General features: G+C 39.7%; 1 protein-coding gene across 4 annotated transcripts in view; it reads right to left on the bottom strand.

Annotated features, from left to right (window-relative positions):
• The window catches only part of EIPR1 (EARP complex and GARP complex interacting protein 1), a 140,283-nt gene that overhangs the window by 14,728 nt on the left and 112,237 nt on the right, over positions 1-13,318 (bottom strand). The window contains exon 11 of one of the 4 annotated variants that reach the window (XM_065055973.1): positions 300-13,318. This exon is cut by the window's right edge and continues 24,535 nt beyond it. The exons of the other annotated variants lie outside the window; for them this stretch is intronic. The gene's annotated coding sequence lies outside the window, so the exon portion shown is untranslated. Of the gene's footprint in view, positions 1-299 lie in introns of those variants that run through there. 4 annotated transcript variants of the gene reach the window in all.

Genomic DNA, 13,318 nt, shown 5'->3' with positions numbered 1-13,318 from the left:
AGCTTCACTGACAGCGTTAAAAACTGACTTTAAAAGTTAGGAGATTAATTGAAAAAGCAATTATTATGCTGCACTTTCTTCCTTCAAGCAACATGTAGTACACCGAACACTAACAAATACAGTAAGAAATTTTAAAAGGGTCAGCTTCTCAAAACTGTAAGTAGCTATCACCATAACTGTATTTTTGGAGCACAGAAGTATTAGAGAAGTATCAGCAATAACTGGGAACAAATTACACATACATTATTAGATGCCCCAAAAGGAGCAATGAAACAAAAAAGCCATGTATATACAAATAATGAGAGAAAGCAAAAATAATAACAGTACAATTTATTATTTTTTAAAGGATTCGGGACTTCACAAATTTTGTTAATTAGTGATAAATCTTTTGATAAAACAGATTATTTCTACATGATTACAGAAAGGGAAATGTGGTTCCATATGAGTTTTTTAAAAAGTAAAAAAGAGAGGGGGGTGGTGCTGATAAGGGTTTAGAACTTCTAAGATAGCTAAATAGATCATTCAAAAATAGGCACTGTCAACAAAGAAATAAACGCTAAAAAAAAAAAATCAAACCATTTCTGTCAACAAGTGCCATGGTAACTAGGTCTTCTCAAATAAATCACTAACCTTCTTTGACAGGATACAAGTCTGGATGTTAAAAACATTTCTATTGATAAAGTACTCGGACTATACAAAAAAAAAATCTTAGTACTGAGTGACATCTTGATTTTAAAATCCTACCATTTTAAAGATGGCAATGTACAGAAGTAACAACGCTCATTAAATGTATCAAAAAGTACTTCACCGGCATATCTGAAATCAAAGTGACTGGGAAAATATTAATGAACTGGGCAACTAAACACTGAAGCTCCTCAAAGATCATTTTGGTCTAATTCTCATCAATATATTTAATTGATGATCTGAGAATATTTTTGAATGAGAACAGAAAACATTTGGTGGTTAAATGTTTTAGTTGACAAAGATTCATGAAGCAGTGAGTAACGAGGGAGCTGGTTACTGCTACAAACAGTCTGAATCACTTGGCTAGATGGCTAAAAAGCATGAAAATGCTTTAAATAGATCCTAACATGAACAAAAAAAATAAACCTCTGAAGAAACACACAGTTTACAATGACCAGACAGGATTTTCTCAGTTTGTTACTGAGCAAAACACAAAGAGGATCTAGTTTTACTGTAGTTTTGCTTTGTTTTAAAAAATAAGCTGCCTGCAAGGAGTTTACATTTAGACAGACAAGGACAAAACAACCTTCAGTGACTTAAATCTAAAGAGAGAGGAAGATAACTTAATAGTCCCTGTTTTACAATGCAGTTGCATGAACTTCCCATTTTCCTGTCTCTAATGATGTTCTGGGCACTAACCCATTTCCTGGGAGGGGGTGGAGCGGGATTCCCCGCACTTAGACCCTTCCACTAAAACACAGTTTCACAGTATGTTTGGGATTAGAAGGGACCTCAAAAGATCATCTAGTCCAATCCCCCTGCTGGAGCAGGAACGCCTAGGTGAGGTCACACAGGAACATGTCCAGGCGGGTTTTGAATGTCTCCAGAGAAGGAGACTCCACAACCTCCCTGGGCAGCCTGTTCCAGTGCTCTGTCACCCTCACTGAGAAGTTTTTTCTCAAATTTAAGTGGAACCTCTTGTGTTCCAGCTTGATCCCATTACCCCTTGTCCTATCATTGTTGGCCACCAAGAAGAGCCTGGCTCCACCCTCGTGGCACTCACCCTTTATATATTTATAAACATTAATAAGGTCACCCCTCAGTCTCCTCTTCTCCAAACTAAAGAGCCCCAGCTCCCTCAGCCTTTCTTCATAAGGGAGATGCTCCACTCCCTTAATCATCTTCGTTGCCCTACGCTGGACCCTCTCCAGCAGTTCCCTGTCCTTCTTGAACTGAGGGGCCCAGAACTGGACACAATATTCCAGATGTGGTCTCACCAGGGCAGAGTAGAGGGGAAGGAGGACCTCTCTCAATCTACTAACCACCCCCTTCTAACACACCCCAGGATGCCATTGGCCTTCCTGGCCACAAGGGCACAGTGCTGGCTCATGGTCATCCTGTTGTCCACCAAGATCCCCAGGTCCCTTTCCCCTACACTGCTCTCTAATATGTAATTTCCCAACCTATACTGGAACCTGGGGTTGTTCCTGCCCAGATGCAGGACTCTACACTTTCCCTTGTTAAATTTCATCAGGTTATTCCCCGCCCAACTCTCCAGCCTGTCCAGGTCCCGCTGGATGGCAGCACAGCCTTCTGGCGTGTCAGCCACTCCTCCCAGCTTAGTGTCATCAGCAAACTTGCTGATAGGACACTCTATTCCCTCGTCCAAATTGTTAATGAATATATTGAATAATATTGGCCCCAGTACTGACCCCTGAGGCACTCCACTAGATACTGGCCTCCAACTAGACTCCGCACCATTGACTACCACTCTCTGGTTTCTCTCCTTAAGCCAGTTTGCAACCCACCTCACTACTCTATTGTCTAGACTAGACCTCCTCAACTTAGCTGTGAGGATGCTGTGGGAGACTGTGTCAAAGGCTTTACCGAAGTCAAGGTAGACCACATCCACCGCTCTGCCATCATCCATCCACCTTGTTACATTCTCATAAAAGGCTATGAGGTTGGTCAAGCATGACTTACCCTTGGTAAAGCCATGCTGACTGCCCCTAATAACCCTCTTATCCTTGATATGCCTTGAGATGGCACCAAGGATAAGCTGTATAGTAATTCAGAAACACAGGTTACCTATTCCCCTATATTTGGCAACTGCAGAAGAACCAGGAGCTCTTCAGCTGAGAGTGCAGCTTTGCACAGATGTCCCATTCAGCAACACACACTCTAACTGGTCAGTCTCCAGACGGGAGTTTGGAACAGCTCAAATGTGACAGCTAAAGGACCAAGCACATCTAAGAGCACAGCGCAACAGGGACAGGATGGACAACATGTGGAGGCCAAACACAAAATCTCGATGTCAAATGCAAAAAATCCCTCAGGGCACCAGGCCCAGGTGCCTGAAGTACTAAGTGTTTGGGAAATGGTATGCTTAAAATGCTAACTTTGCTCTCTTTTCTAGGTAATTGCAAAGACACAAAACAATAATCTTGTGAATGTGAGCATCGCTACCATTCTTGTATTTACATTTGAAAACAGAAGAAATGTAACCATATTGAGAGACTTGAGGAACTCGCTTCCTACATATTTTAGTGAGAAATTAACATTGTAAGTCAGTTTGCAAGGTCTAATAATGTCCCCAAAGTTTTCCAGAAAAACATAAAAGTAGTTACAACTGCAATAATATTTACCAACTTCTATAAGCTGTCAATAGCTGGAAGATCTTCCAATGAGAGAGAAATAGATAGAAACCATATGGTGTAACTAAGAAGTTCACCAATAAAATTACTGGGAGGCACATCTACAAATGTGAGTGGATAATGCTTAAACATCCAAGTAAATGCCCGACCATGTCCATTTACTTTGTCCAGCACAGCGTCACTCGGGTGATGCTCCAAAAGCATTAGTGCAGCACTTCACTGGAGCTGCTGAACCTCCTCCAGCAGAGCTGGGGCAGCTGAGCACAGGGCCACACTGACATGCCTGTTCCACTTCTATCCCTGGTACCAACCCAGATGTTGTTACCCTGGGTAGCTCTGCACTGCAAGAGATTTATTGACTTGACCAAGAGGTGCTGTGACTTGCAGTATAAAACACTGGCTGTGAAAGCAGAAAGACGTGCTTCTAGCCCTCCACCTAACACCTAAATCTGCTTTCCTGTCCTTTTGTGAGAATTGTGGGGAAACGCAGAGCTGCATTACACCCATGTAACAAACATAACGCACTGGGGAACAGAACATATGTGCTGATGGAAAGAGCCATCATTAGCTGAGCCTGAAACATTCTCCTTTTGATTTAACGACAATATCTGATTTCATTCCTATGTTTGTTTTAAAATATTTCTTCATCTCCATCAAAAGCAAAACAAAACACCACTACCAATGTAAGAAGGTGAAGGAAACTTGGGAAATTCTAGTAATTAGTTCATTAAAAAAACAGAATTTGCCATGTAGGTATGTTATGCTACAAATTTCTCTACTCTGGACAAGAACCAGGGGAAAAATATTAATGTCACTGAGCCAGTGGAAGCTTTCTCCACCTACAACACTGGGACCAAGGTTTAAATCAAAATATCTGTTAATCACATGGACAGAGGAAGGTTTATCATGTCTTTAATTTCTCATTTTTTAAGACTTTAGGATTAGTTGTTGAGGAAGACACTCAATTTAGGGAACACTGTTACTTAGCAACCATAACTGGTTTTAAAACAAAGCTTTAGCCTGTGCCTTTTTTTCAGTGAGGAAATAATAGATCCCTGTCCCTAAGTGTTTCTAACCAAATTAATAGTTAGAGTGAATGTCTAGACTGAACATCAATGGAAGGCCGTAAGCAAGTTGCTTGTCAAAGAAGCATCCTTACATAGTTTGACCCTTTTCTTGTTTTTGCATTCATGGCAAAGAAAGTCTCAATTCTTAAAAAAAAAAAATAAAATAAAATAAAATTTAAAAGCTTCCTCCAGCCAGTAGCTGTTGGTTGATATAGTGCAGTCAAATCCAGGCATAATGGGAAAAGTGATGCTATAGGTTTCATTCTCTGCAACAAAAAGTGCAGAGGATAGCAAGGAAAAAAAATCAAGGAACACAGAGTAGCTCATCCTCAAAATCAAATATCAGATCAGATATCTGATATCACGCATCAGATAAAATACCATTTCTTACTATGCCCATCTAGGACTCAAGCACAGACTCCACAAAGCTGCCAATTACACTGAAGCTAAGCTGGCCCCAGTCATGTACTCCGATAGATTTTGATGCTCCTAATCATTGTACGTAACAGGCTGAGCTACCCAAAGGTTTCAAGAAAAGGACAAGGCAACAACATATGGCCTAAACAGACTGTTCATGTCTTTCCCTAAACAAGGCACAGCTTCACCTTAGACTGACCTTGCAATTACAGGCTACTGGGAGCAGTTATGCACTTGAAAACAGTCAGCACAGCAAATGGCAGAGATGGGAAAAGACTCAGAAATGCTGAACGCAGAGAGCCCTGAGTAGGCAAGCTGTGTGTCCTGGCCGTGATGGCCGAGACCATCCTGCTCTGCTCAGGCCATTTGCTACCTGAACCTTAAAATGCAACGTGGAAGCAAAAGAACCCTCTATACTGTCACTTCCTAGACAGAAGAAACAACGATAAGAACTCCAGAAGTGCACTTTTAGCAATTTGAGGCCAAGTTTCTGAAAATATCCTCCCCAAAAGAATAAATTTAAATAACTGCAAAGTAAGCAAAGTGGATTAACCTGCCAGCTTTCTCCAGCAGTGAGAGCAGAATCTGAATAGATTTCTTCTAAACAGGTATTAAGTAGCTAGGGAAAAATTGCAATGCCACCTCAAATAACTCATGCCTATATGACTCAGTTTAGGAATATGAATAAAATTCATGTATCCAGAGCCTGTACTAACCAGAGTTTAGGAGATACTGAATTCTGAGCAATAACCTACCAAATTTACCCTAACTGTTCTGTACCTACTTGTCATTTGTGTGGGGCAAAAATAACTTGTCAATTCCTGACAAAGTCCTAAATCTTAGAAATTTGCTAATTTTAAATGTGAAGCTGTTTTGGCTTTCATAACCATGCTTAACTAACAAAATCTAAAGGATAAGAATGTCTTTGTATTGCTTTTATGCTACAAATTGCAGTTGATGTATGGTTTCTTTTAAGAACACATACATTAACACGTGTATTTGATATGCATGAAAGGTAAACATAATGTGAATTTGTATATATGCCAAAATCTAGATTGATCTTGTAATACAGTGGAAAAATCTCATATACATTGACCAATCAACAGGACTATGACTAGCAACAAGTATTATAGGTAATTCACATTTCTTGTCAGACGAATTCTTATTTTCTAATACACTTCTTTTCCCACTTCTAAATCAGAAGTGGCTTTACATCAAGTGTCCAATCTCAGATCTCAAATATTTCCTTCTGAGAGAGCTGCAGTAGATGACAACATAAAAGAACAGATTTCAGGTTTATTAAAAGGGTATTGAAAGGGTTTTTCTCCTAGTAACACAGTAACAGCTGCTGGTTCTTTTTCCTCCGTGATTTCACACGACATGCTTCTCACTAGAGCTCTCAGGAATTTATTCTTAATGCCTTCCTGCTTTGAGTAAGTGGGTTTTTTTTGAGAAAAGTTCAGTGTTGCATACATAAAAATTAGATACGGGGAGGAAAAAACATCACTTTAATTAAACAGTTTGCATTAAATGCCTCTGTGCCAGAAGATGCCAAAGCGATGGCTGGATTTTGGGTGCAGAGAGGGCATTTATTTCATTTTTAAAGGCACAATATGTGCTAGACACAGCGCTCATGTGGAGACTACTGATTTTAAAACTGCTGCTCAGTTTCCACCTCCATCAGATCAGGTCAAGAATTTATCTCAATGAGCCAGGAAAGAGGTCACCCCATGGGGAAAAGAGAGCCCTTAAGAAAGATTGCTACCCAACCGCACCGCTGTGTCAGAGCACGCTGCTGCTGACAACAGAGCCCATTAGCCAGGGCTTGCTTACATTTGTATGGTTAAAAAGGAGATAAAATTCCATCAATGACACAGTACCCTGATTTTACTTTCATGAATTGCTGACTTTAAAAACACCAAGCGTTTGGGGTTTTACATCCTAAAATTAAAATTACATCAATGAATTACAGCTTCAACTTTGAGGACTCTAAGTTGTTGCAGCCAAAGAGAAGAAAGGAGCCCCCAGGAGGCCACTTAACCCTTACTTGTACATTCAGAACACAAACACTGCATCTCATTGATCTTCTGATCACTACAAATTATTGGTAAGCTCTGTGTTAAGCCACACTGCTGTAAATTGGAGTTGACAGTATTATCACTGAAAGAAATGCATGAGCTCTGTGTTTGCCAAAGTGTGACCTCCTGGACTAGTGGTGTAGCACTGCAAGGACTGAGATTTCTAGTCCAAGTACCATTCTAAAGCAAATTAATTCAATCACACGGAATTAAGTTTGCTTAAGAACATTTCTTCACACTAGACATGCACTTGTTTGTCACATAACAAACAAAAAACCCAGAAGAACATGGGTGCAACATTCCCATCTCCAGATGCAAGCTTGTAAGATTCAGCTGCATCAGGACACTAATACCCTTCCAGAGAGCCTTCTTCAGGGAAACCATCCTCAACAGACATTCTGACACCAGCTTGGATGCAAACAGCACAAAAATTCAAAAGAATGGTCCCAGAAATTAAATGTGGGTATTAAAACCACAGGAGGAACCTACTAACAAGGTTTGTGACAAGCATTTTTATACTGTAGGAAGCAAAGAGATTACAGAACTGGTAACTGAAGCTGGCACAGTTGCTAGGTTTGACAACTGACTGGAATGAAGACCTTTCTCTGTTTTGTTTTGTTTGTTTGTTTTCCTTCTTTGTATACTTGAAGATGGTACATACATATTGTTCCCCAATGGGTGTTCTTTGGCATCACCTCAGTGGTAAAGAATTACTGAAGGAAAGCAAGCAACAAAGGAGACAGAAAGAGTTACTTAATCCTTTGAAGGTTATTTGTCCATGTGGGCTAATGGTGACATTCACTGAGGCAAATAATACGGTTAAAATTATAAACAAGGAAAATTGCTTTGACGACCAAGGCTTTTATGGAAATGTGGGAGCTGGTGTAGAACATCTGAAAGGCAGGCAGGTCCCTGGGAAGAAGCTGAGGACACCAAGATGGGTTTCAACTGCAGAAGTTTGGAATTTTTCTACCTTATTTTCCATTTCAAACATCTAATGGAAATTACGTAGCATGCTTACAATACAAACATGTTCACATGATTAGTGACATGTTTATGTTATCTTATAATCAGAATAGTTCACTTGAGTTTGAAAAGCCAGAAGAAATTCTCTTGACAAGTAGCCTCAAGAGATATTTACAGATGAATTGAAGAATATTGTCTTTGGTTCATAATTAAGGGAAAGAGCCAATAAACAACTTGGGAATCTGAGAGATTTGCTCTGCAGTCCCTAGTTACTTTAGGTATCTGTGTTACAAAGTGGAGTCAGGAATCGTGGTTTTAACACAACTCCATCCCTTTCTGAAGGAGACCCTGAGCAGAGCCCACCAGCCACCCAAATGACACCCAGTGGCACCTGTGCGAAAATTGTTAAATTCTTTGGGACAATGAAAGAGCAGATAGAAAACAGGGCACGACTGTGTAGGCACATGGTAAGAGGGGAGTTCCTATCTTCTGGCTCCTGCTGGTTTAGCTTAGACTAAAAACCCACCTGGTTTAATAATCTATCTCCTTCTAGGTCCAATAGGCCATAATTAAAGGAAAACATAGGAAATGAGATGAAAAGAAAGTGATGCCTCCTGGGTATGCAGTGTTGATTGCCTCAAATTAGAAGAGAAAGGGCTTTCTAAGCCAAAGGCTGCAACTGCAGCAACTTTTAACAGCCACAGTACTCATGATTTCTTCATTAATTCCATTATTCTGGCTCTCCGATCACACTCTGGCACCAAGTTCCACAACTTTATACGTGCACGTGAACTTTGTTGTTGTTGTTTCTCAGTTCTCCTGAGTAGTGGAGAACAACCATTTTCTCCCTTCTGTGTTTTTTTGTAGAACCTTCTTGAGTGCAGCAGCAGCAGCTTCTTAACTCCTGATCATCTTTGTTACCCTTCTCTAGCCTGTGTAACATTTCTTTTGAAGCAGAGAGACCAAAGCTGTGTGTAGCATTCCAGATACGATTCACCATAGATTTATACACTGGAATAATGAGGTTCATTGTTTTGCTCTTCACTCCTAGTCTAATATTTCCTAATGTTTCATTTGTCTTTTTAAACTTTTCTGAGCAGCAAGCTGATGTTCTCGGGAGGGAAGCCTGAAATTTTTTCTTTACTGTGTTATATTTTTCACACACACCATTTACATTCAGAAAACAGTGCTAGAAAGAGAAAGAAAAAAAGGTCAATTATTCTCTTCATCCTCAAGCTCAGAAACTCACTACTCAAATAATTAGCCCCCACAGGCAGGAAAGCAAATAATTCTGATAATTTATCTTTGTCAAAGTATGGAGCAATTTATAATGATAGTCAGATATTTTCTGATAGAGCACTTTTCTGTAGTCAAATGATAATTCAACACTCAATTTCCGGAGGAAAAAAAACAAGGGGGAGGTGACTCAGCTTCCCACTTCTTCTGCAGCTCCTCCACAGCCCATCCAGCAAGTGACCTAAGGACAAGGCACAAGTTACGCCAGGTTTCCAGTGACATCAGGCAAAGAATAACCACTTTAGACTCTTCCCAACCTGATTTTAAAACAATAATAATAATAATAATACTAAAAACCAAAACAACATAACAAAAACAAACCACCTCCTTCCTGTTGAAATTTTGCTGATCAATCTTGGACTTTTGGTTACAAGGACAAGCTTTTAGAAATACCAAGACCACATCAGGCAGCTCAACTGATCCCTACAGGGGAAAGACAAGCCCAGACTAGACTCACACTTGCATCTACAGTCAGGAGGCCATTTGGAGCATAACAACAACTTTATTGACTCGGCACATTTCTGGACAATGCCACATATATGTTCTCCCCTTACATGTCAGTAGATGGCACTCTATATTTACTATCTACATATTTTGCACACTTCCCAAAAAAATGTTTCTTCTCATGGAACTGCAGTAGTAGATCACAGGTCCTTACACAGGTTCCCTCAGCAGGGAGCTCTGTGCTTTACCTACTCTTCAGTGCAGATTTCAGCTTTCCCTGGGCACACAAGTTGGTCACACATGTTGAGCAGGGCACACAAACCCATGGAAACATGAACAGTACATGTGGTCTATGCAATTAATGGATAAGCCACTCTCCTATCCACAATACTAGGCTTAAAATTGGCCCTTTTTCAAAGGCTAAAAAAGTTTTCAGCATAAACAAAACATCTGCATATGATACCAAAAATAGGTTTATGTTAAAATGAACCCTTTTCATTTACCTGGTCAGTTCACTATATATATAGAGTCATACTGGCTTCACTTTGTTGTTTGCCCTTCGTATCTGTATAGCCAGCACAGTCATGGGAAGGCAGACTGAACGCCTTTTCTGTAAGCCAAATTCTCAAATTCTGTTACAGACTCTTTCTTAAGAATGTGAAAACTGCTCATCACACTCAAAGAAATACTGCAGAGACAGGTGTCCACTTTCTTGTGGCAAAAGTTTGTCAACATTTGAATGCTTTCATCATCCATAACCTTCTAACCTTATAACTTGTGCACATGTTCATGAAGTTCCCTAGAATTAAAATTACTTAAGTTTTATTTGCAAGAAGAAGAATAACAGGTTTGGAGTGAAAGCTAACAGTTCCACATGGCACACTTCAATCCAGAAACAGTTCAGAAGAGAAAGCGTATTTAGGGTTGACCGCTTGCCAGGGCATTTGGGGAAGGCTGGTTGGTACAAACCCCTTGTGCTCTACCACCCTGCTGTGCAGAGCACTATTTTTGTGATGTGGTCAGAACCGTGAGTTTCACACCTTTGAAAGAGTCTCACACCTTTGAAAGAGTCTCACATGGGGGCACTTGGTTTCTGTCAAAGCCTTCTTCATACAGCAAGCTAAGAGTTATGAATATGAAGCAAGCCTAAACCCTTGTTTATCCTCACAGATCAGATGAGATTGGAACACTAAGATGAGGAGAAAATAAATGTTTCATTTATCATGCACTATTACGGTAAGTGCCACCTCCATCAACCCAATGGTATGAACACATAACACTAGTATAGTCCTTTAATACTTCCTTTTTCAAAAACGTTTCTAAACCATAATAATATATTAAATTTGATACATACAATTACTACTAACATTTAATCGATTCTTGATTACAATCAATTATATTTCTGAAACAATCAAGCATCCTACAATTAAAAATAATTGATTCATTAGCACACCCCTACTAGACAATTACACAAATGCATTATTTATGTAATTAGACACATCTACAGTTCATTATTCCACTTTTATTCTATTGTTGCAAAGCTACGGAAGTAGCACCTTACTTTTTAATCTTTCTTTGCCTTCTATTGACACAGACACCGCATTTATTTTATTTACCCAATATCAAATTAGAATTCAAAACCTGAAAGAGACTGAACCCCTATAAAAGCAGTAATTAAAGCTCATTTATTTGTCATATGGGTGAAAAGGTGACAAAGTGTTTTCCAGGGCAAATCCGCTTATTGAGTTGAAAAAAAGCAGCTGTAAGCAACAGATTTTTGAAGGTTTAAAAAATATAATTTAAAATATCTATGTGCCAGGCTCTTGTTTAAACTGGAATTTAAGAGAGAACATGAAAGAGAAGTTAGTGAAAAATTATTGTGATCAGAGCTGCTTTCAAGCCCAAAAGTAGCTAATGACCATGTGCTTGTTATTCTGTTGGGGCATCAAAACCAGTTCAGAAGGTTTAACAGTCATTACAACATATTAAGGATCTGATGTTAGATATTTTAGCCCTCTGCATGCACAGTCAGTTTTCTAGCCTTGTTGACAGTGCACCATTCTGTCTGAAAGCTACATGTTTAGCTTACCTGCAATCAGGGTGTCCACCTTAGGGTTTGGTCAGCTTCTTTTCTTCCCACCTTCTCCATACTATTGAAAACTGATTCTTATTATTTAAGAACGGCCACACTTGGTCAGACCAAAGAAGGAAGGACAGATGTTTGAGAACCAGAAGGGGCATGTCTGAGCTGAGAAACAGGAGATAAAAGAGGTGTGCTGGAAGCTCACTAGGCAAGGGATCATGGCTTGCCTGTTTATTGATGACTACTGCTATAATTCAGGAAAGAAGTGGATACAGAAAAACACAAAGACATCTTCCCATGGGGATGCTACCACCACCCAATGGCCCCAGCAGACTTCAGAAAACAAGCCTACCAGACTTGCTCCCACAGAGCCCTGAGGCAGCAGCTCTTGAGAGATCCCACCTGACTCCTCCAGGCTGAATGCGGAATGGCTGCCAAACAATTTTCCCCCAAGAAGCATCCACACAACAAAAGCCTACAAGCTTCTGTGCTTAAGTTGTGGCAACCCTCCTTTTCCAACAGCATTCCAATTCACTTCCACTTATTTCATACAAATGTTTAATATTTCTCGTCATCCATGCATTTCTGGTTTGTTATTTGTTTGTTGTGGCTTTTTTGTTTGTTTTTGTTTTGTTGTTGTTTGTTTTTGTGGGTTTTTGGTGGGGTTTTTGGCTTGTTTTTTTGTTTGTTCATTTGGATTAAAAGAATCGGTTTATTCTTCTGTTACTGTATTTAGCTTTCTTAAGTAATGTTATGTAATAAAGCTTCCAGAGTTGATGTAGAAAAAGTTGCAAAAATAACTTTTTTGTAGAGTTCCCAGGCAAAATCCTACTCCAGTTTTCCCTGGTCTTGGTATATTTCTCAAAGGAGCCCACTAAGCCTCCAGTCTCTTTCCTGAACAAACTATGATGGAGCAAGAGGACAAGATATTCAATAATTGCTCACAGTTGCACTCTTCAAAAATTAGGTACTGGGAATGGCAGGAAGCATCAAGAAACAAGTGGTCATTGCTTCATTCACAGATACAATTAAAGACGCAGCTCCCTTGTGGTTCCTTCTTGTCATCACAAATGCTTCTTTCCAACTCTTGAGATGTTCCAACGATAGTAAATCTTCATTACCTTATTTCTGTAAGCCCAGGTGAATGGTTTAGGCCTTGTGTGTCCTGTGCATTTCTTGTTTTGTGACACAAACCCATCAGCCACTGTCAGAAGCAGACACTCAAGGTGGAGAAAAGTAAACTATAATAATAATTTATCTCATTGCTTCTCTTGCAGCCTTGATGCTGAAGGTAAGACCCTACTCTATTTGAAACAGAAATGAAAAATATCATTCCCAAGAGAATCCCACCAGCTGTACTTTGCATAAAAATAAAGTATATCCGCTCAGATTCTGTTAAACACGTAAGCATCCCAGCCATTTGAAAAACATCAAGGACTGGCCAGCTACACACAGCCAAATCTGTCCATATATTACACCCATATTGGGTACTGTGACTCCAAAATAGTTGAGATCAGGAAAGCAATCAAGAAAACCCTCAGGCAAAACAGAAGATTTCTTGGACAATCAGCTGACTACATTACAAAGAAAGCACTGAACAACAACAAAGCTAAAACAAATATGTCAAAA

The sequence above is a fragment of the Columba livia genome, chromosome 3 (genome assembly GCF_036013475.1).
Source record: "Columba livia isolate bColLiv1 breed racing homer chromosome 3, bColLiv1.pat.W.v2, whole genome shotgun sequence".
Lineage (NCBI taxonomy): Eukaryota > Metazoa > Chordata > Aves > Columbiformes > Columbidae > Columba > Columba livia.
This window is presented reverse-complemented; position numbering and strand designations above follow the sequence as displayed.